General features: G+C 42.7%; 1 protein-coding gene across 5 annotated transcripts in view; it reads left to right on the forward strand.

Annotated features, from left to right (window-relative positions):
- TNRC6B (trinucleotide repeat containing 6B) overlaps window positions 1–24,756 on the forward strand; it is a 261,231-nt gene that overhangs the window by 156,895 nt on the left and 79,580 nt on the right. The gene's annotated exons all lie outside the window — the stretch shown is intronic.

Genomic DNA, 24,756 nt, shown 5'->3' on the forward strand with positions numbered 1-24,756 from the left:
ACCAGAGAGGCCCCTCGTCTCAGTTTAATTGTAACCTCCTATTGAATGTCCTCCTCCCCTGGTCTCCCCCCACCCCTCGTGTGCGCCCATTCCAGCTGCGCTCATGGTATCTGAGCCCCTTTCGGTGCTTATCACAGCCTCAGTGGACGTTTATGTTTCTCTCTTAACGGTCGTCTCTTTCCCCAGCTGCACCGTTAGCTTCTCATGAAGAGCAGGACTAAGTCAGTGTTTTTTGTTTGTTTCTTTTTTTATTGCTGTATCACCAGTGCCTGACACGTTTATGTGCTCGAATATTTGTTGAATGAACAGGGATATTGTAAAATAAATATTTATTAAAACTAGGAAGGGACCATTTGGTGATATCTTGATAGTAGATTAATTTTTATTATAAGCTAAAAAAATTTGGGGAAGAAAGTCTCTCATGCTGTGAGTTAAAATACTTCAGTAAAAATACAGACAAGGAGCCAAACCACAAGAAAAAAATCACTTATTAAACTGGAATTCTTGGTGTGTTATTAGATTGCTGCCTTCTGAGGTATTCAGATGAAAAGACAGTATGAAAACCTGTGTATCCTGCTGAAGCCTAGCTGTGCATTACCACCTCCTCCTTAAAAGACTGAAGTAGAAGTTATCCTGCTTGCTTTCTTTGAGTTGCTATTAGTCTCAAGTTGGAGATTCTGGCACAACATGAACCCACACTGTATGGATTTCTGCACTTCTAAAACTACTTCTCCTAATTCAGTTTGGTGCCCAGTGTAAAACCTTGCCTCCTTTCCTCTGACATCTCAAGGTCTTGGTCACATGGGCAAAGCCTTGCCGCAAGCTGGGTATACCCTACACATACCCCTTCTGAGCCCTTTACCATACTCTGGAAATTCCTTCTGACCTTGGAAGCACTGCCTTCACCGTTTTGTTTTCCATCACAGCGTTATTGGCATCAGCCTTTTAGTAATCATGAAAAGGTAGAGGCTGTTTCTTCATACTTGCCCCCCATAGTCATTCCCAGATTATTTGATTTAAATTGGATCTTACTAATTCTCTCTAAAAGCACCATAAAACATTAGGGCTAAAAGGAGCCTGACATCATCCTGCCCAAATTCCTTCTCTCACCTGTGTGACCCAGAGCTGGTGAGTGTTGGAGGCAGAGCCAGAGCCCCAGACCCCTTGCCTCATGTGTTCAGTGACAGAGCTGCAGACCTGCTGTGTGCAAGGCAGTGTCGGGAAAGAACCCAATGTGTGACTTTGTAGTTTTTTCCTAAGCCAGTCCTCTAGAATTTACACATCCAGGTTAGCATTGCTTTCAGAAAGTTGGCAGTGCAGATATTGAAAACAGTGCCCTAGCACTGGTTCAATCTGAAAGATAAGTTCCCAAACTATTTGAGCCAAGAAAAGTTAGTGGAATAAGCATGCAGGCATGCTTGGGCTTCCCAGGTGGCTCAGTGGTAAACAATCCACCTGCCAATGCAGGAGACACAGGTTCGATCCTTGGGTCTGGAAGATGCCCTGGGGAATGGCAACCCACTCCAGTACTTTTGCCTGGGAAATCCCATGGACAGAGGAACCTGGTGGGCTGTAGTCCATGGGGTCACAAAAGAGTTGGATACCACTGAGCAGCTGAGCGTGCATGCAAACTATTTGAGCCAAGAAAATTGTTACTGGAATAAGCACGTAACCCTTCGAGATAACTGCTTTGAAGAAGACAAAAGTTATTTGTCACAGTAAATCCTGGTTTATGATTGTTACATTCTCTGACTTATTTCTTTACACATGTATGGATGTGAGAGTTGGACTGTGAAGAAAGCTGAGCGCCGAAGAATTGATGCTTTTGCACTGTGGTGTTGGAGAAGACTCTTGAGAGTCCCTTGGACTGCAAGAAGATCCAACCAGTCCATCCTAAAGGAGATCAGTCCTGGGTGTTCATTGGAAGGACTGATGCTGAAGCTGAAACTCCAATACTTTAGCTACCTCATGCGAAGAGTTGACTCACTGGAAGAGACCCTGATGCTGGGAGGGATTGGGGGCAGGAGGAGAAGGGGGCGACAGAGGATGAGATGGCTGGATGGCATCACCGACTCGATGGACATGAGTTTGAGTGAACTCCAAGAGTTGGTGATGGACAGGGAGGCCTGGCGTGCTGTGATTCATGGGATTGCAAAGAGTTGGACATGACTGAACTGAACTGATTGAGTTAGGGCTAATATTTACAGGGTGCTTATAATATTCTTGGGGTTCCTCTTGTGGCTGAAACGGTAAAGAATCTGCTTGTAGTGTGGGAAACTCAGGTTTGATCCCTGGAGAAGGGAATAGCAACCCACTCCAGTATTCTTGCCTGGAGAATCCCATGGACAAAGGAGCCTGGTGGGGAGTCCATGGAGTCGCAGAGAGTCAGACATGACTAAGCAACTAATACTTTCACTTTATAATATTCTTAAAAATAATGACTTCATAATACTAGAAATAACTGAAATCCTATAACTTGGTAGTGTATTGATGACTAGTTGATAGTGAAGACTAGGACTTCTGAGCAAGGCGGGAAAGTGCAGTCCGAATGGCTTCTGTAGGAGAGAGACTCCTGCCAGCCCAGGGATAGTTGGACAGACATCCTCTTTTATTTCTTTGTATTCACAATCATTTATAAAGGGCCTTTCATGTACCAGAGAAAAGACAGGAGGTGACAGTGGGTTCTGGTAACAGGAAGTGAAGGTTTGAGGAGGCATGGTAGAGGACCTGGAGAAGTAAAATGAAGCCTTGGGCAGGGCAGGCTCTAAGAGCCAGGCTCAGAAGCAGCGGTTTGATCCTGATGGGTAGGATGAGTTCAGTGTCCAAATCAGGACACGTTTGAGGAGCAACAGACTTAAACCAAACTTCCTGGGTATTCTGGGAAGCAAGCTCACTGGGCTCTTGTGTTTTCAGGCTGATCTGGACAGATGACATCACCCACAAAAGACTCAAGTTGCTGTCAGAGGCAGTTATCAAAGTCAGATGAACCTTTATTATCCCGTTACCCGATTGTGTAGAAACTGTTTACCAGTTCCTCCCCCAGGAGACCAGATAGACCAGTGTCTGGTTCATCCTCTGTGTCCCAGGGCGAGAATAATACTGGGCACTTAGAATGTGGACTGTCAGTATTTGCTTAGAAAAGTGAATAAGCGCTCCAGGCTGATAGGAATCGCTGCGTTGGATCTAACAGGAAGACAGGGAGGTGGTGAGCCCTGAGCGGGGAACTTCAGCTAGATGGAAAGCACACACTGTGGGCCCTCCATGTCCGCGGGTTCCCTATCCCAGGTTGGTCGAGTTCACGGATGCGGAACCTGCGGATACGGAGGGCCGACTGGACTCCATCGTTTTGTGTAAAGGACTTGAACTTCAAAAGGTTTGGTATCCATGAGTGGGGGGCTGGGGGCGTGTCCTGGAACCAGTCATCTGCAGATAAGGAGGGCCAGCTGTTTGAAGGAGCAAGACTCATTTCTGGAGGCAGATAGCACCTTAGCCAGGGTCCAGGCTTGGGAATGTGGGCTGGAAGAGGCCAGGCAGGAGTCTGGAGGTCCTTTGATTGCAGCGGGAGGACAAGTCAGTCCTGCACGTGATGGCTGGTGCTGTTGAGTGTTCACCTTGGACCCTGCTCCCCACCCCCATGCCAGCCTCTGACTGCCATTTACCCTGTAGACTTCAGTTAAGTGTTTTGGTGTCAACAGTGGCCATACAGGTCTTACTGTGCCTTTCACATACGAGGTGGTTCCCCCCGTTCCTTTTAGACTGGTTCTTCCCTCTCTCTAGAGCATTCTATCCCCACATGGTTCTTTTTCAACAGTTAGTGCTCAAATATCACCTCCTTTCCTTGGAAGCCTTCCTCATCTTCTCTGGAAGAACCCATTCTCCAATGTCTCTGGATTCCGTCCCATTACCCTACCTGGTTTATTTTCTTCACTGGTCGCTAAAATCATGTTATTCGTGTCTTACTTGGCTTACTACCTGTTTTACTGGAATGTAAGCACCATTTTTGTCTTTCTATCCTGAATACCTACCCGGCACAAGGCATGGCCTATGGGGGCACTAAACGATTGTGTGGGGGAAGAAAACATTATACAGGATTACACAGGAAAGCCCTTCCTTCTGGGGGGAAAAAAAATCGTTAGAAAACGCAGGAACTTGATTAGCAACAGATTATGATAGAGCTCACAGCTGGTCTTGCTGAATACGGCTCTTATTGTAGGGTAGCGGTAGAGCTTGGAGCCATTCCTAACCTGGAGGCTCTGGCCTCCTCAACCCTGGGTTTGCTAAGTGTAGTGGGGAAGTCGTGCTAAAGGATTCTCTCTCTCTCTTTTTTTAAAACCTGTTTTTTGGGACACCATGCAGCAGGTGGAATCTTAATTCCCCAGCCTGGGATTGAACCTATGCCCCCTGCATTGGCAGCATGTTATCTTAACCACTGGACCACCAGGAAGTCCCAAGGATCCCCGGATTCTTTTTGTTTTTCCTTCTGGTTCTGTTGAGATGTAACTGACATAACGGCACTACTTAAGTTTAAAAGTGAAGCTGCTCAGTCGTGTCCGGCTCTTTGTGACCCCATGGACGGAGTAGCCTGCATCAGGCTACTCCATCCATGGAATTTTCTAGGCAAGAGTACTGGAGTGGGTTGCCATTTCCTTCTCCAGGGAGCCTTCCCGACCCAGGGATCGAACCCAGGTCTCCCGCATTATAGACAGACGGTTTACCATCTGGGAAGCCAGGGAAGCCTACTTAAGTTTAAGGTGTACAGTATAATGATTTAACTTACATTATGAAGTGATTACCACAATAGGTTTAGTGACGATCCATCACCTCATGGACACAATTTTTTTTTTTTTTTTAAGAAAAAAATATGTTTTTCTTGTGTTTAGAACTCTTAGGATTTACTATCTCAAGAACTTTCGTATATAACATACAGCAGTGTTAATTACATTAATCCCCAGATTCTTGTTGACCATGGACAAGCCACCATGTTCCTGGAGCCAGAATCCCCAGTACGACCAGGAGCGGGATGGAGGGCAGGGTGGTGTGTGCCCAGGTGCAGCTCCTCTCCCCTGGAGGGAGGGGTGGTGGTTGAGCCCCCTTCTCTCCCAGCTTCCAGGGAACCTTTGTCACTCTGTCCAAGTTAGAGTGGCTCAGAAGAGGGAGGGGCTGTTTAAATCCTCCCTGCTGGAGGCAGCAAATAGTCTGCATGTGTGCTCACTGTTGTTCAGGTGTTTGCTTAAATCATTTTATCTTCTAGGAAATTTTTCTGCCTTTTGGTTAGCGCCTCTATGGTTTAGTTTTGGTACAGTGTTTCATTTCCCTTCTTGTTTCATCCTTTTTTTTTTTTTTTTAAAGCAAAAGCTGTACATACAAGAGTGGAAAGCTTAACTGGAAACCCCAACTTGGCCAGAAAAATTGGCAGGAATGCATTCTCTTTCTTCACTTTCCTTTCCCTTTTAAAGCCTTTGTTTTAGAAAAAAGGAAATTGGTGTGTTTGGAAAGCAGTTGTTAGCTTTTCAAGACTGGGCTCGTTGATCTAATTTGGTAAGGGCCCAGAGCATGTCAAATAAAATGAGTGGAAAAGGTAAAGCTAAAGCAGGCATGTAAGGGGAGAGCACACAACTATACATTTTACCCCCAGAGCCCCTCCCAACACGCTTTTAGTGAAAAGGCTTGGCTGTTTCAGGAAGCGTCAGCTTTCCTGACGATGATGGAATCCCTGCGAGGCAGCCCGCCCGTCTCTTGCCCATCCCAGCTGGCTCTCCCCTCCCTCCCTCCCCAAGCCGATCCTGTTGATAGCTGGAGTGGTCTGTCTTCTGTCTAGACACTTAGGCCCCACCAGCATGTTGCAGGTTCCAGTTCTTCCACTGCAACACAGCATGGCATGCAGTTTCTTTTTGTCAGGACAGTGGCTTCCTCCTTTTAGGTGAATGAATTGTTTCACAGTAGTGCTTACCTGTCATGTTCCTAGGACAGATAGGGTGTCCGGCTGATGTTTCACGGCCATGGTCTTGCACCAGTAGAGTGCTCAGGAAAGATGTAAAGGCGGATTTGTTTGGATGCTAGTTTTCTGGTGCTGCTTACTTACTACTTAAGTAGTCACTCAGTCGTGTCCGACTTTGTGCGACCCCATGGCCTGTAGCCTACCAGGATCCTCTGTTAATGGCGTTTTCCAGGCAAGAGTACTGGAATGGGTTGCCATTTCCTTCTCCTTTTCTCTTAGGTGAAGGTTATAGGCTCCCTTCTCGCCCCCTTTATTGACTCATGTCTGCCTTCTTGCTGCCCTGGCTCCAGGGCTCCCACTGGACATTCTGCCCAGCCTGTCCTTGTTCCAGGTGACCTGTGTTTTTAGAGTTTGACGGTTGCTTGGTGAGCCTGGAGTCTATATAAGGGGTGATCTAACTGAAGGAGTGTAATGGCTGATGTCCTAAAGGTAAGGTGTCCTGGCCTATCCATCTCTTTTTCCATTTTAAGGTGTAGCCAGAAGGCAGGGTGATGACTCATACCTAATAATGGGGGCACTTTCAACTCGAGGCGAAGTGGAGACAACAGCAAATTCTTGTTCTTTGGAGTCTCCCCTGACCTCCTCTCTCTTCACAACATCTCGTGGAGGTAAAAATCTGAAGTCCTTGAAAGTTCTTAGTTGTCCGTTTGCAGCTTATTGCTTGAGGAAGTTTTTATTCTGTAATAGCTGATCCACGCAGCCTGTAGCTTCATGTCTGTGGCCTGCACAGTTCCCTCTCTGTACCAGTGTACAAAATGCTGAGGTAAGGGGTCTGTAGGGGATGGGGAGAAGACCAAGGGGAAACGTCTTGGCTATTGGAAGGCCTTAAGTGCGTGTGTGCTAAGTCGCTTCAGTCGTGTCAGACTCTTTGCTACCCTAGGAACTGTAGTCTGCCAGGATCCTCTGTCCATGGGATTCTCCAGGCAAGAATATACTGGAGTGGGTTGCCATTCCCTTCTCCAGAAGATCTTCCTGACCCAGGGATCGAACTGGAGTCTCCTGCGGCTCCTGCATTTCAGGTGGATTCTTTACTGCTGAGCCACTTGGGGAGGATTGGAAGGCCTTAATTGGAACCAAAAGCTTGCATTCCAAGAGCGTGGATCCGACAGGCAGAGAGGAATGGGGTTTGTCTGGGGAATGGAGGGTGCTCTCAGTGGAATCCAGACTCCAGTGCAAAAGCTGAACAGTGATCTTTCTTCTGTACTCAGGATAGCATCACTGCTTTGGCTGCCCATTTGACTTCCAGACCCATGATATATTGCTTACTCAAATAAAACAAAAAAGTTTTTTTTATTTAAACTTCTTTATTTTGAGATAATTGTAGATTCACCTGCAGTTGTAAGAAATAACAGTGGTTTTTTAAAAAATATATTTTTTAATGAAATAATCTTTACCTAGAGTAGTCAAACTCATAGAATCAGAAAATACATTGGTAGATACCCTGAACTGGGGGTTGGTGGGGTAGGGAGGGGGATGGAGAATCAGTGTTTAATGGGGCCAAGTTTCAGATTAGGAAGCTGAAGCATTTGGGAGATGGATGATGGTGAAGTTGTACAACGGTGGGAATGTACTTAGTGCCACTGAACTGTACAGGTACGGTTAATATGTTTTGAGACATCAGAAATTAAAAATTATTTAAAAAAAAGAATCTTGTGTACTCTCTACCGTTCCCCCCAGTGGTAACATCTTGCCTTTTTTTTTTTTAATGACTCTATATCCCCAATGCTGTGCATTTGATCCCATGACTCATTTATGTTGTAACTGGAAGTTTATGTTTCTTAATCCTTTACGTGTTTCACTCATCTCCCACCCACCCCATCCCTTCTCTGGCAACCACCTGTTTGTTCTCTGTGAGTCTGTTCTGTTTTTTATTTGCTCTGTTTTTGTCTTTTGGTGTTTTTTGTTTTTTTTTTTTTTTTTTTGGATTTCACATGTAAGTGAAATTGTATGATATTTGTCTTTCTCTGATTTCTTTGACTTAGCATAATATGCGGGATTTCTTTTTTATGGTCAAGTAATATTCCTATATACAGATATATAGATATGCACACACATACCTACATACACATATCGCATCTTCTTTATCCATTCATCTGTCAGTGGACACTTAGGTGGACTTAGGTGGCTTCCGTTATTTTGGCTGTTGTTTAGCACTGCAGTGAACTTAGAGGTACATGCATCTTCCAACTAGTGTTTTTGTTTTCTTCAAAAAAATATCCAGAAGTTGAATTGCTGGATTGTATGGTAACTATTTTTAATTTTTTGAGAAACTTCCATACTGTTTTCCACAGTTACTACATCAGTTTACATTCCCACCAACAGTGTTCCAGGGTTTCATTTTCTCCACTTCTTACAACACTTGTTCTTTTGATAATAGCCATTCTGATGAGTATGGGCTGATACGTGTCATTGTACTTTGGATTTTCATTTCCCTGGTAACTGCTGATGTTGACCATCTTTTCAGGGGCCTTTTGGCCATCTGTATGTCTTCTTTGGGAAAATGTCTAATCGGGTCCTCTGCCCATTTTTTAGTTTTTGTTTTATTTTTTGGTGTTGAGTTATGTGAGTTCTTTGTATACTTTGCATGTTAACCCCTTATCAGATATCATTTGCAAGTATCTTCTTTAAAACTGAATTTATTTGGTTGAAAAAAGTATACATCTGTCCAACCATACCCAGCCTTTCCTCTTTGATGCAGCAGTAGTACTAGTTTTTTAAAATGTTTTCTTCCAAGGGGTCTCTCTTCATATATAAAGAGCTGCACATAAGCCCTCTCTTCCTTATGTACCTGATAATTAAAGTACGCTTGTTTGCATCTTGCTTTTTAAATTTAACAATATATCTTGAAGATCTATTTTCATTAGTACATAAAGAGCTTCCTTTCATAATTACATAGTATTTCCTTGTGTGGATAAGCTATAATTTATATAACCAGCTTCCTAATTGATGGACTGTTTCCAGTCTTTTGCCATTACAAGCGTGTTGCAGTGCATATTCTTTAGGTATGTCGTCTCCCACATGTATAATTATTTTCCTGTGATAATGTTCCTAAAAGTGAGATAGTTAAGTCAACGACTGTGTACACTTCAACTTTGATAGAAAACTTTCACATTGTCCTCTACAGAGATTTTACTAGTTTATGTTCTCACCAGCAACATACATGAATGCCTTTCCCGTGGCACCTTTGGACAGCATTGTAGTTTTACACATTTTGTCCTTGACAGTTTGGTGAGTGAGAAGTAGTGTTCCAGGACAGTTTTAATAGTGCTATTGTCTTACAGGGAATGCAGTAGGTTATCTTCCCAGATGTTTTAGATGTGAACAACAATGAGTTCATTTCCTTCACCTACTTTTCTGTTGGATCGTTGACCTTTTCCTTACTGATTTGTGGGAGCTCTTTATGTATCACGGAACCTAACTCTTTGTGATATGAATTGCTAATATATTTTTCCCAGCAAACACTGGTCATGTTCCTGGTGGGTTTTATCATAATAATGGTTTTAAAGTTTATAAATACCTGTATTTTATATAGATACAGCAGTCATTTGTTTGAGATTTGAGTTTGTATCATAGTTAGAAATTAGAAAGTCTTTGTTTACTCTGTAATTATGAAAAGAGAAATCAGCCAGCTTCTTCAGTGCTTTAATGAAGAATATGCACTTCTTCTTTCCTTTATATTGAACTCTTGCCGTCCTCTAGAGTTTATTTTCACATGAGGTGTGTGGTATGGGTCTAATTGAGTAGAGTCATGGTGGCTCTTTAGTGTGTCTCAGAATGTTGTGTCTCACCTCCTTGTATGTTACCCAAGCCCCTCCTCTGGGGTTTATGCATCATAGATGCTTGACAGAGAGGAGAAGACTGAGGGAGCTGCTGCCAGAAGAGAAGCAGAAGCTGCAGCCCATGGACTGGGTACTGTCAGGCGCTTTCAGGCACTGTCTCCAGTCAGCACAGCCACTCTCCATGGCAGCATAATCCGCATTTTATAGATGCAGAAACTGAAACCTAGAAGCCACATAATTTGCCCAAGTTCCTGCCATGAGTAGAAACTGAGGCTCGAGATACATGTAATTTGGTCTTAAAACTGTCAGACTTCAAAGCTTGTGTTTTCTCTTTGCCTGAGCTTGGTAGAGGGCTCTGCTTGTAATTGATTGCACTTGGATATGGGGTTGTGGGAGATGGAATCAAAAGAACTTTGAAGATGTTGGAAACAGTCCTGAAACACACACAGGAAAATAGAGAACCGCTGCGGCGTTGGTTGCAGATCTCTAGACTCAGAGAGTATATAGATTTTATATAGAAAGCAAGATTCTTAACTACAAGGGGAAAAAAGACCTCGATCTCTTGTTTAAGAGAAACTTAAGTGTTCTTTCAGAAAACCATGGTTTTACACTTGGCTATTACTGAGATTGTTAAAAGTGTACATTTGAAATTCCGTAGATTTGAGTAGTGTTATTAAAGGTTACAATGGTAGATGACTCTAAAAATTTTCCTCAGATGACCTAAGTAGAAATTAGGTACAAAATTGTGTATATAGAGCCTTAAATATAATCTAGAATTAGGCATCCTGTATGTGGTCTTGAAGCATCAAACACAGTTACATGTTGGCTTAGTTGTTACCAAAAGGCTGTATATAAATGTCATTTTAAATTTTGAGTCATCTTCCCACCTGTGTATGATTTTAGATGAACAGCTGGGTCATGTAAGTTCAGGAGTTATCTGTACTCTGTAGCTGGTTACTTATTAACATCAAACATGCTTGTCTTTCAGAAATGTACATTTCCCTCAAGGTAATTCAGTTTTTATCATTCAACTTGCTAAATTTAAATGACAACCGGCATACAAAAACACGACTTTCCATTTTTACTATTCTGAAAATAGAGCACAAATTAAGAGCATTGAGAAGTAGGATGCGACTGTCAACCTGTGGATCCTGAATTCAGAGTTGATTTCCTTCTTTGCTAATTTTTCAATACCGAGATAAGTGTCACAAATAGCACCCTTTCTCAGAGGATTTCCAGAATTAGAATAACAGGCATAGACTTAATAAAGTGGTAGTGGTGCCGTATAATCAGGAAGCTTGCACCCTGCCTGTCTCACTCATTGTTTGCAGTAAGGTACTGTGTGATCTCTGCGGTAAGGCCCCAAATCTCCTCCTCTTAATTTCTGAATAAAATGCTTGGCTTTCTCTTAAGGCACAGATCTAGAAAGACGTGCAGAAGTCACTTTCTGTGGTGGCCTGTGATATGACAAGACCTTTCCCACCTTGGTCGGAGGAGAACCACATGGATCGTTGTTTGAATTCCATTCTTTTCTCCCCTTTAGATCTGAGTCATGCTTTTAAAGGTTTTCATGCCCGCTATTTAGCCCTGTTTCTTATCTGTGCCCGGGCAGCCTTGAGAAAGTGGTTTGGTCAGTGAGAGAGGAGAGTCCAGAGCCTGAGTGGATAATGGCCCACACTCCCGTCTCCTGTGTAGGGAGGCAACAGACCTCCAAGAATCTCTCCAACCTTCCGGACACCACCCCGCACCCCACCACCCCGCCCCCACCACTGGGAGTGCACTTGCAGGAGTCCGAACCTCAGCCCAAGCCTGCTGAGTGAGCATCTGCAGAGACAAGGCCCTGCTGGGGGTAGACATGTGCACTTGAAGCATTTTGATGTCCTAGCCACCAAGTCCTCCTGGATGAACATGGAGAGCACAATCTTAAGGTGGTTTGTCATGCTTTTATTACTTTAAAATTGCCTTCTAAAGGGGTTTTTAACTTACTGTGATTGAATTGCAAACAATCTATTTGATTTCTACGATCAGTTATTATTATTACTTCTCTTGAATGTATAATTGTGTTGGCCCATGCATGGAAGCAGGCAAAGAAGGGTAGAAAAACAATGTAAAAACAAAAGCTCCTCAGCATCTTGTGAAAACAGCCCCACTGTCTACTGTTCATAAGTTGATGATTCCTCTCTAGATGACATGTGCCCCGCACTTCAGGTTCTCATTGGTAAGCTGCTTTCTTTTCTGCTGAGGAACCATACTTCGCTGTTCTGTTGTGGCTTCCAGAACCCTGGCTTGGACTCCTATGCCTTGTTTCTTTTCGCTTTCTTTACTGTTGAATACTAAGGATAGAGTGCTTCTCTGGCTTTGTGTGTTTGGCCCTTAAGGTTTAAACATAGTCTTTAGTGGTTCCAGGATATAAATATTAAAAGCTCTCCTCAGGATGTTGCTTCTTAGTCTATTGAATATTTGTAAACTACTCCTAGTTTCAGGCTGTCTTTTGGAGCCTAGCAAGTACTTTCAGGAGTAAAACATAAGATGGTGTTAACAAAGATTTATTCACCAGATCTTAGGTCTTGAAAACCTCAGGGATCTTTTGAGCTTGAAGATCCTTAGTTTGAGGCAAGCAAAACCAAAAGAATAGTTGAAAAATTAGAAGATTGGATTCAGAGTTACAGTATAAACACATCATAAAGGTCTGAGGCTTCCCTAGTGGTTCAGTTGTAGTGCACCTGCCTGCCAGTGCAGGACATGTGGGTTCAGTCCCTGGGCTGGGTAGATTCCCCGGAGAAGGAAATAGCTATCCACTCCGGTGTTTTTGCCTGGGAAATCCCCTGGACGGAGGAGCCTGGCATGCTACAGTTCGTGGGGTTGAAAAGAGTCAGACTCGACTTAGCAACTAAACAACAACAACAGTATAGGTGTTACCAGCTGAATGGAAACATCAGGAGAAAATCCCAGGGAACAGGCTGGTAATTTATAGCAATCTAGAGAGTTAAAGCAGTGAAATGTAACAGTTTAAAAGTTCAAACATTCACCTTATTAAGATTTCTTTTACAGGAGGCTTCATTGCATTTAAAAATGGTACTTTACACTCACAGGAATGTTATCAATGCAGAAGCTCCGATTTAAAGATTTGGCATCTTAGAATGTCCAACCTGGATGAAATTTCAGCTGTTAGAGCTCACAGGTACCAGTGCACAGTCAGGACTCTGCCAGGAAAAGAGAGGCCATTCCAGGTATTCCATGGAGGAAAGAATTTCTTCTCTTTTTCATTTTTATTTTCAGCCCCTTATTGAGGTGTAATTGAAATACTAAATTAGAATTGAAGTGCTTAGATTTGAAGTGTTCAGAATACATGCAGTTTTGAACTGTGTATGCTTACGATGAAGAGTGTACCCGCTATTTCCCAAAGCCTCCATCTGTGTGTGTGTGTATGTCTGTGTTGGCTGCGCTGGGGCCTAGTTGTGGCGTGTGAACTCCTAGTTGTGGCATGGGATCTGGTTCCCTGACCAGAGATTGAACCTGGCCGCCTGCATCGAGAGTGCAGCGTCTTAGCCACTGGACCACCAGGGAAGTCCCCCCCAGTCTCTTAGTGCCCGCTTGTCTGTCTTCCTTTTGGCCCCGCCCTGTCCCTTCCCAGCCCCCAGCTAACTGCTGATCTGCTTTCTGCCCTTACAGATTAGTTTGTGTTTTCTAGAATATTATACAAATGGAGCATACAGTTCTTTTCTGGCTTCTTTCATTCAACATAAATATTTTGAGTTTTATCCATACTTTGTGTTATCGTTCCCTTATTGCTGAGAACCGTTTCATTGTATGCCCTACCACAATTTGTTGATCCATTTACCAGCTGATGCACAGTTGAGTCATTTACAGTTTTCAGCTCTTAAAATCAAGCTGCCAGAAAAAAAGAATAAATAAAAAAAATAAAAAAAATTTTAAAAAAATTAAAAAAAAATCAAGCTGCCATAAAGTTTGCCCATTTGAAAAATAGGGTTTTGTAAATATATTATTAGATTTCCAGGGTTCTTTATCTATCTGGAGATGCATTCTTTATCAGATAAGTGATTTGCGAATATGTTCTCCCCGTCTGCTGCTCTTTTTCTCTTAACAGCATCTTTTGGACAGTAGAAGTTCTTAATTCTCAATAATCAGATTTATCAATCTTTTTTTTTCTTTTGTGGATCATCCTTTTGTTGTTAGGGCCAAGAAATAATTTTCCTAACCCAAGTTGACAAAGATTTTCTTTTCCTGATTTTCTTTTAGTTTTATGTTCAGGTCTGTGATCCATTTTGAGCTGATTTTTGTATGTAGTGTGAGGTCTGGGTCGAGGGTTTTTGTTCTGTTTTTTAACGTATGGCTGTTCAGCTGCCGCCCCACCGTTTGTGGAGAACAGACCATTCTTTCTCTGCTGAATTACCTTTGTACCTTTTTGAAAATGAGTTGTCCGTTTCTGTATCGCTCTATCTCTGGCATCTGTTTCATCCTACTGAACTTTCTGTCGATGTCAGTACTGCACTGCCTTCATTACTGTATCTTTATGATAAGCCTGCGTGTCAGGTGCTGTGAGTCCTCCAGCTGTTCTTTTTGACACTTGTTGCCTATTCTGGGTCCTAAGGAATTTTAGAAAGAGCTTGTCAGTTTCTACTTAAAAATCGTGCCGAGATTTTGATAGGGATTGTGTCAAATCTATAAATCGATTTTGGGAGAACTGACATATAAACAGTGCTGTCTTCCAGTCTGTGAACACAGTGTCTCTCTCCACTTATTTAGGTTTTAAAATTTTTCTCTTATCGACATTTTACAGTTTTCCGTGTACAAGGATAGGACTTTATCATCAGGTTTACCCCTAAATATTTCATAGGTTTCAATGCTACTATAAGTAGGATTTCTAAAAGTTTCAGTTTTTGATTGTTAGTATACAGAAATAGAATTGGTTTTATGTATTGAACTTATATCCTGTAACCTTGCTAAAGTCATTTATTAATTCTGGTAGCTTTTTTGGGTAGAATTGATTGTATTTTCCAAAAAGAAAAGGTTTTTCTATAGGGAATTAAAAGCTCACACAACCATTGGAAAGTCGGGGGTGGGTGGGGGTAGCATGCAAGGAGACCGTTGTTATTGATGAGATTAGAATGCCAGGTTCCTAGGGAAGCGTGATCTCAGCGGTCGTCTGCAGCTCCAGTGCGGCTCCAGTTCATCTGGAAGCTGCTGTGAAAATGGAAAGTCCTGTCTGCCGCTGCCTATGTGTCTGCTTACAGCTATTTTCAGAGAATAGTGACTTCCGTCTTCCAGAGCAGGAGGCTCTCATTGGCCGTATCTAACTTAAAACAGAGAATGGGATTCTGGGAAATGTTGTGCCAGGCTTCCCCCGGCCAGCTGTAGGGGGTGGCAGTGCTAGGCTGACAGTCAGGCACAGAAGGCATTGGGAGAGATACATGGAAGATCCTCTACTCAATCAGGGAGCAGTAACTTAGCAATACCGTGAAAAATAGGGGTGAGAAGTGGCTGTAACTCAGAAAGAGGTGATTACTGGGGAAGGCAGATGGGCTCTGCGACCATATTGACAGTAGGGTATTATCTGGTATGAGGAAGTGGCAGGCCTACTCTGTTGGGTCCTGCCTTACCCAGTAATTGGATGCTCGTTGACACACTGGATATGTCTAGAGGATGATGATGAGGGGCTGGAAAACCAGGTGAACTGTTTGAAGACTGAGAACGCCTCTGGGATGCATGATGGGTGACTACAAATATGGATTTAGAAGACTTCTGTGCAGTCTGGAAAGGAAAGCTTAGGACCAGTGGGTGGAAGCTATAAGGAGATAATTCCCGAAGCAATATAAGGAACTTCCTATACAGCTGCACTAAGACTGAATAAAGATCTTTGTTAGAGTCTGCTGGGCTGCGAGGCAAGAGTATATAAAGTATAAGAAGAGTCATTTCAAATGAGCTGTTTCTCAATCACCATTCTAACCCTGAAGGGTTTTGCAGGGGAAAACCTCCCCTATCACTCATTACAACTTTTACCACATGGAATTTTTGAAAGTGAAAACAAATTCTTTTAAATGTTTTTTCCTCCTTTTTCTGATTTGAGTAATTCCAAATAAACCTGTTCCTTGCATGTACCTTAGTTGTGGGATGTGGAGGGATTTGTGAGACACTTGGAGTCAGAGGTTATGTTCACAGAAGTATTGTTGCCGTATTTCACTGATTCTGAAATGCAGATTCTTTTTGTGCTTGACGTACTTGAAATCTGCATTCCCCTGTAGTTGATGGCCCCCTTTGATTATTGATACCTACATTTGCTGTCATCATGGTTTGTTTGCCTGCGCAGATGTGGTCCTAGCTATTCCTGATGTTTCAATTAAATTTCATGCATATTTGGTATTACACAAGTTGTCTAATTGACTTTTAATATATCTTTATGAAGATTACACTGTCATTTGGCACTGAAACACAGATAGGAATAACAGGGCATAAGCTTGATGTTAATGAGGTTAATATTTATCCTTGGAGAAATCAGTACAGTTTCATATTTTCCTAGAAAAAACAGCCAAGTGCATTGTTTCTGTACCGTTCAAAGTAAGGTCCAAGGACCAGGAGCTTGTTAAAATAGGAGAATTGGAGGTCCCCACCAAACCTACTAAATAAGATTCTGCATTTTAACAAGATTCCCATTAAAAGTTGAGAAGCATTGCTTTACACAGCCACACGTAGGAAGGTAACTCATATGTAGAAGGAGCAGTGTTAATTTTGTTGTTAGTGTACTGTCGCAAAATCATGTCCAACTCTTTGCGACCCCATGGACTGCAGCATGACAGGCCCCCGTGTCCTTCACTGTCTCCAGAAGTTTGCTCACATTCCATCCTCCCCCCCCGCCCCCCCGCCAGTTCTCCTTTTGCCTTCAGTCTTCCCCAGCACCAGGGTCTTTTCCAATGAGTCAGCTCTTTGCGTCAGGTGGCCAAAGTATTGGAGCTTCAGTATCAGTCCTTCCTATGAATATTCAAGGGTGATTTCCTTTAGGATTGACTGGTTTGATCTCCTTGCAGCCAGAGGAACTCTCAAGCCGCCGTACAGAAGAATTGCCTGTCACGTATTACATGATGCAACTCAGTGCAGGAGAAATTTCTGCATCCCTCTAAATTAATAAAAAATGTATTTACCTTTATTTTGCTTAGTTTAATGTTACTATTTTCTTCCCATGAGCCACTCAATGTTAAAATGATTTCGATGCTTCAGTGTTGTTTGGCCTTGACTACTAATTTAATATCATGTGCAAATTACATTAGCATCCCATTAAATTCCCTCAGTCAGATCCAGCAAATGAAAAAAACGTTAAGAACAAATCCAACACAGATCTTTGGAGTACCCTACTATGTAATTTCCTCTGCCGAAATGGATTTATTCCAACATGCTGTCTTTCTGTGTGCATTTTTAATTAAAAACACTCTAAATGGATACTTCAAGCACTTTGCTTAACTCTTTTCATTGCACTCCTTTTGTTAATTGTCCTCACTCCAGATATGTGTGTGGTATCATTAATCCTTAATTGGTTATGACTGTTAATGGTTTTGTGTCTAGTTATTTTCTTGGCATTTTATAAATTGCCAGGATTACCAGTTGTCTTTTAAGGAAGTAGCTGTCTGTACAAGTCCCGTATGTTAGCTGTGCCGTGGTAAGCTTATGTAAATCTGAGTTGGACAGAGTTCGTAGTGCCAGACAGCGGGACGTTCACTGCTGCCAGTGGTTTATTAAATGGTGACACTGTCTCACAGATCCTTGGGAGTCACACCACAGACTGGGGGCCCCACGGAAGCTTTTTCCTCTTCCTGTACATTCAGGAAACCGTTGTTAGAGGTTTCGGCTCCAGGACCACATCATGTCTGCTCCCTGAGAAGAGGGGTGCCCTGTGCCCTGTCAGTTCCCTAGTAAAGTCACGCACACGCGCAACTTATTGGCAGAACATAAGTCACATTGCAATCTCTAGTTATAAAGGAGTCTGGGAAATAGGCCAGAAGGGGCTTGGAGTTGATGTTGGCTGAGTTGACGTATTCCTCCACCACAAAGTGAAATGATAGCTTTTATTACTGGTACAGCACCAACATCCTCAGTAAAAGGGTGACGCTACAGATCACGTGGTAGAGGAACATTTTAAACACCCTGCGGTGCCACATTTATCACATACCTAATGTACGGAAGAGGCAAGGAACCTCGATTGATAAAACTGAAACAGTTCATTTGGACGTACTGGGGAGAAATGTAGATTTTAGCCTATTTGGAGGAATACATTTTTTGAACATCAGGACCACAATGATTTCTAAAGTTCTTTTCGACTCTTCTGTGACTTTCATGAAGAGCTGTTAAAATATTTGTTTGAAAATAGAAGTCCTTAAAAATTTTAAGAAGATAACTAAAAGATGAATCAGTATTTGAGGCTCTTTTTTTTCCCCCCATTAAAATTGTTATTAAGATAATTGTAGATTCACATGCGTTTGTAAGAAAATAAACATATTGAGATTCCAGGCACCTTTTACCCAGTTTGTGCCAGTGGTTTCTTCTGGTGGAACTATAGTATAGTATCACAGCCAAGATACTGATTGATACAACTCACTGATCTTGTTTAATTTCCCCAGTTTTACTTGTGCTTATTTGTGTATGTGTGTGTTTAGTTTTATAGTTGTATTACATGTAGGTTCTCTTATCTACCACCACTATCATCAAGAAGCAGAAGTCTCCTTAAGGACCACTGGTGCCACCCTTTTTTTTATAATCACCCTGCCTCAGCCCCCAGCAACCCCTGACAACTACTTGTCGCTTCAGTGTTCTATAAATAGATTCATACAGTATGTAACCTTTGGGATTGGCTTTTGTCACTTACCATACTCCCTGGTGATTCATCAAAGTCGTTGATAGCTTGTTCTTTTACAATGTTGGTTTGCTTCTGGCACATTTCATCTGTTGGGTGGATCTGTTATATCCATTTGGGTCTGCCTGCCTTGATTATCGGAGAAGGCAATGGCACCCCACTCCAGTGTTCTTGCCTGGAGAATCCCAGGGACGGGGGAGCCTGGTGGGCTGCCGTCTATGGGGTCGCATACAACTGAAACGACTTGGAGGCAGTGGTGGCCTTGATTATATATGGTTATGATCTGGGACCAGAAGTGCCGCAATACTTACTGACCAGAAAGTCATCAGATGTTGACGGTGTTGTAGCCAGTTATTCATACCTGGCAGATACTCTTTTCTCTCAGGTCAGTATATTGGTGGCTGCTGCTTTCAAAGTATGAAGTTGTCAGCCCTGCCTCTGCTTGATGCTTGAGGCTCAGTGGGCTTGAGCACATTAATTCAGGAACCACTGGCCATGATTCCAGTTTTTGGAAAGAGGTTGATCTCACCTGGCTTATCACAAGCTGTGAATTCACCTGTCCAAAGTTCTGGTACTTTCAAAATACCAAAGGCACCCCAATGTCCTGGTAATCACCGACTCAATGGACATGAATTTGAACAAACTCGGGGAGATGGTAAACAACAGAGAGCCTGGTGTACTGTAGTCCGTGAGGTCGTAAAGAGTCAGACATGACTTAGCGACTGGACAACAGCAACAACAGCTAAATACCTGTAAAGATGGAGGGCAGAGCTGTCTGAGTTGTGAGGCGAGATATAGCTGTTCAGAAATTTAAGCCTAGGAGTATTTCCTGGTGGGCCAGTGGCCAAGACTTCACACTCCCAATGCGGGAGGCCTGAGTTCCATCCCTGGTCAGGGAACTGGATCCCACATGCCATAAGTAAGACCAGGCGCAGCCACAATAAAATTTGAACTGAGAGCGCCAGGAAGGCAAGCAGTACTGCTTGTGGAATTGTTGGCCCCCAGCACAGAGCTTGGCAAGTAGGCACTGAAATAGGAAGGAAGGAAAGATGAAAGGAACGGAATAGAGGGAAGCTCTTAAGAAATAGAATGCCTAATTTTTTTTGGTGTGAGTGAGGACTGTTATAAAATAAGCACAGAAAACTGAAGCATGTGTGTGAGTTTTTGCTGTGGGGGAAGGGGGGCGGTGGGAGGAGGGAGGAAGAAGAAGAGTATCCCTCCCCCCAAAAAATAAAACCCCAAATTCACACCAAGCACCCTCCCCCCAAAAAATAAAACCCCAGATTCACGCCAAGCACCCTCCCATCCCAGAATCTTTGAACTTCATGTTTTCTCTGCCTGGTCGGTCACTCTTCTCCCAGATAATTTCCTTCATTCCAATCTCTCTCTGCCTCAGAGAGGCCTGCATGAATGTACATCTTGTGTAAAGTACCCTATCATCTTCCCTGCCCCTTCCCTCTTGGTTGTGCTCTAGCTCCTTTCTCAGCTTTATTTTCTTCATGATGTTGTGTGTGTACATCTGTCTGTCTGTCTGTCTGTGTCTAGCTTGTCAGCCACCAAGGCCACTGTTATATCCTTAATGCCTGGATCAGTGCCTGGCACATAATAGTAACTCAGTGTCTGTTTGTTGAGTTAAAACTAGTTAAATTTAATTGAGGCTTTTTCTTTTGAACCATGTCCCATTGAAAAGATAGAAAAGCATCTCTCGCTCCATCATCATGCAGTTTGGTAACATCCAGTGGAGGACCTCGTGTGTCCGAGGATCTGTGCTCGGTGATAAGAAGAGGAGGAAGGGCAGCAGTGGACTTCACTGTGGCAAACGCAGGCCTACTCGGCTTCCTGTTCTGCCCTGACCAGTGCTCTGAGCGGGGCAGGCCAGCCCCTGTGAAGACAGGAACAGCAGCTCTGAAAGCGGGAGGAGGAAAATGGGCTTTTCATTGACAGAATTAGAGGTGAAGGAAGTGTCGGTTTGTGTGTGTACACCAGTCCCGGTTTGATCCCTTATTCAGTTCCCAAATGTGTCCCCTTGAGTTTGAGAAGTGCGGTGACGTTCAGCAGGGCCCTGCTACCCCTCCGATCGCATCCACTGCCTTCTCCCTTCTCCACCCTCCTTGCCAAACACACCAGTGTCATTCCTTTCTACTGCTGTTCCCTCTGCCTGGAATCCTCTGGCACAGACAGCCGCATCTCCCTCAACCTCAGTGGGCCTCCATGCCTAGGCCCCCTTATCAGAGAGGCCTTTTCTAACCCTCATGTGTAAGGTGGAACCCTCTTTACTGCCTGTCCTTCTCAGGGCCAGACAAGAGGCAGGGCAGAGGTGGTGAGATGTACATATGAGGGTGAGTTTCTTATGGGTTGAAGTTGTCAGGGAAGGCTTCACTGAAGCAGACAGATACTGAGCTAGAACTTGACAACACGGTAAGGTGTGACTGAGCACCAAAAAAGGGGAAGGTTTTTGCATCAGGTGTGCACAGTAGGTGAGTGTTAGTGTAGAAATAGGACCTGCACTGTGAATGGCCTTGGATGTCAGCTCTAGGGAATTGTCATCTAGATATTCCAGCTCTGAACTTTGGATGTGTGAAACAGCCAGTTTTGGGGAATGCCAGCATTGTCACTCTTTAATGTCCTGAACTTGCAGACAGGAGTCTTGCTCTGCTTCAGCTCAGATGAATATTGGAGTCTCCCCCTTTATTCAAATACGGCCTTTCTCAAAAACAAGTCCCTTGCACATACTTCTTGAAACCAGTAGTTGTTTATTTAAAAAAAAAGAAGAAAACACTTGTATTTTCTTCACCTTAGCCATTTTAGGAGTAGTTTTGGCTTTTACCATTCTCGATTTATTCTAGATTACGGTGTTTACACTTGCATCTGGCTAATGGTAAGCTTAACACGAGAATTTAGAGTAGTGATTTTCAACTCCATCTACATGTTAGAACCACTTGGGGTGGGGGCTTTGAAAAAAACCCCGTAGATTCCTATATGATTGATCTGGAATGTTGCCTCTGGTAATGGTTTACTCTCTGGCCCCTGCCCAAGCTCTAACACTTGCTCCGGTATGGCCTTTGTAACAGAAGGATCACACTTTGCGTTTGGTGGTTGTATCCCTTTAGTTCCCTTCCATTTGGAACAGTTCCCCCATCTTCCCTTGGTGTTCGTGACCTTGAAATTTTTGCAGATTTTAAACCCATGGTTTTCTAAAATGCCTCCCAGTATGGGACTGTTTGATGTTTCTTTGTGATGATATTCAGGCTGTGCATACCGGAGGATTGTGTTCTCAGAGTCTCCTGTCATGTTGTTACTCACAATTTCAGTGTGTCCCATCACTGATGATCTTCATGTGGATTACTTAACTAAGGTGCTATCCACCCGGCTTCTCCTCTGTATAATTATTATTTTCTCCTTTGTAGTTAATAAGTGTTTCATGATGTGGTGCTTTAAAATTATGTGAATATTACATTCCTTGGTGTTTTCAAGGTGTTCACTTATTTCTTTCTGTAGGGACTCACGTTTTCCTATCTTATACAATGGCTTATAATCTGTTGCTGTCATTACATATTTTTAGTGTCATATTGTCTCAGATTTAGCTTGTAAGACCCTCTTCAGGCTTCTGTGACCATTTGACATGTCCCTTCATTTGTCAAAGATTTTCTTGCTTGTTGGGAAAGAAGGATTTCAGCTCATTTTGTGCTTTTCATCATCAAGCTCCCAAATTAGTTCTTGCTCAAAAAAACAAAACAAAACAAAAAACTGTGATTGTCTTAGTGCAGGATGGTATTTAGAAGACATAATCTGGGTTCAAGGTATGTTCCTAGCTACTATATTTGGATGTTGCTTGTTCCCAAGCCCTATCAGTGACAGAGCTAGGGAATAAGTATGTGTGTTTGCTTATAGGAAGGAATATGCACATACAGATGCAGAAAATTGCATCTACTTTTTTTGTTATGTCTGTCCCTGTGTATTAAAAATCATGAGTTCATGCCAATAACTAATACTGATCCAACTCCACAGGGTTCATTTGAGTTTTCTTTTTCCATCTTGGTAACTCCTTTTTTCAATACTGAGAAACCTGACTGTGGTCATCCTTAATGTATTATTGGTCAGTCCCCCATGTAACTGATCTCCCATCACTACCACCATAGATGGGTAGGTGCCCTCTTCACCCTTGCTGGGCTCTGACACAGCATAGAGATATTTCAGAGTTCCTCAGATGGTTCTAAGGTGCAGCCAGGATACAGCACAACTGAAATAGAAGAAAGGTGAACCCCCCACACTTTTTGATTGATTATTAAGTGAATGATAAGGTTAAGTCAGGTTTGGTTTGGGAAAATGAATTCTTCCTAAGAAAGTGAGATTTAAAGAGAAGACTCAATTCTACCAACGCACAGTAAAAGATCAGGGTGAAAGCACAGTCTGTCTCCTGGAAAGCTTCAAAAAATATTTGTTTTGGAAATAAATCTGCTTGTAGTGAACATAAGTTTCAATCCCTTCCCCTGAATTACCTGTTTATAGGAAAAAATATTTGAAAAGGTTAGTTGTTTTTTTGAGAATGTGTCTCATTAATGACTAACTGCTTTTCTTTGTTTTACCTTGCCTTTTTAAAATAAACTTTTACAACATTATGCTTTTTAGAGCTTGAATATTCAAACAGATACTCATTCAGGCTATGGTTGCTCTTTTTCTATAGTCAGTCATACTTTAAAATATGGAAATCAAGTTACAGTAACTGGGTCATGAGGAACCCCATCTTCTCCTTCCATTTGCAGCCAGAGGAAGCAAGAGGCTCTAAGAGCCAAATATAACAGGATCTGCAGCCAGCCTACCTTAGATGGTCAACATCTATCTTGCCAATTTTTGTAAATCCATTTTCTTAAAGTAGTACACGACTGCAAGTAGATTTTCACCAGGAACTTCACACTTAGGCTGATGTACACATAATCCAACTCCAAAGAAAGCAGCCTTAAGCCTAAGGGAATTATAATAAAATCTCTTCTTTGGTTGTAGTTTTTAAGTTTTCATGGATATTCGGCTTCCCGGTTGACTCAGTGGTAAAGAATCCGCCTGCAATTCAGGAGTCGCGTGTTTGATCCCTGGGCTGGAAAGATCCCCAGGAGCAGGAAATGGCAACCCACTTCAGTGTTCTTGCCTGGGAAATCCCATGGACAAGAGGAGCCTGGCGGGCTACAGTCCATTGGGCTGCAAAAGAGTTGGACATGACTTAGCAACTAAACAACGCGGACAGCAGCAACATGGCGTTGTGTTGGAATGTGAATTGTGCACTTTAGGCTTTTGTATATTTATGCCCAGAAGTATAGGAGAAAGGGCCACTGAAAACTTGATATATAGGTAAAACACTTCGCTTGCGTGTTCAGTTCTTCTTTTCTATAAGTGAAGCGTCACTGCCTGCTCATGGGAGTGTGCCTCAGTGCTGGCCCTTGGTTCCTTCTGGGTAGGTTGAGGGAGTTTCAGTCCCCAAACTTGAGTCCTTCAGGAACCATCATTGTGGTTTTTGCCATGTCTGCAGACATTTAACGCTTTTCTTTGTTTGACTTTCAACTTAGCCTTTATCTAAGTGATATCTATGAAACCATGGATTTGTTGTCGGATCCCCTAAAACCACAAGTATTGCAGATGGCATCTCGTCAGTTGTTTGGAATTGGGAGCTTGATTTCTAACTCTTTTTCCAGCTCTGAAATTCAGTAAGCTTGGCACCTGAGGTTTCCAGCCGTGAGTTTTGAAGTTAACGCCAGTGGTTGCTTATACGTTTTTCCCAGTTGATACATAGAAGTTGTCAATTTTCTATATATATTAGAATATTAGATTGTGTGTAAGAACATTTTATGTAATACAGTAAGTATTGGCATTTTGCAGTTATTTTTCAAATGTGAGGGATAAATTACATGATCTTAGCTTCTTAAGATTTGGTACATATTTCTGCAACTAGAATGCTTATTTTTATTTTGAGAGCAGAACCTGATGATCCTGTGAAATCACCCAACAGGGAATACATGGATTTACAGGACCTTCAATACAGCCTTAAAAACACAAGTAGAAAACTTGTAAAACATACAGTGTTAATAATGTAGAAGAAAAATACAGAATTTAGAACATAGGGTTTTATA

Source organism: Capra hircus, chromosome 5 (genome assembly GCF_001704415.2).
Source record: "Capra hircus breed San Clemente chromosome 5, ASM170441v1, whole genome shotgun sequence".
Lineage (NCBI taxonomy): Eukaryota > Metazoa > Chordata > Mammalia > Artiodactyla > Bovidae > Capra > Capra hircus.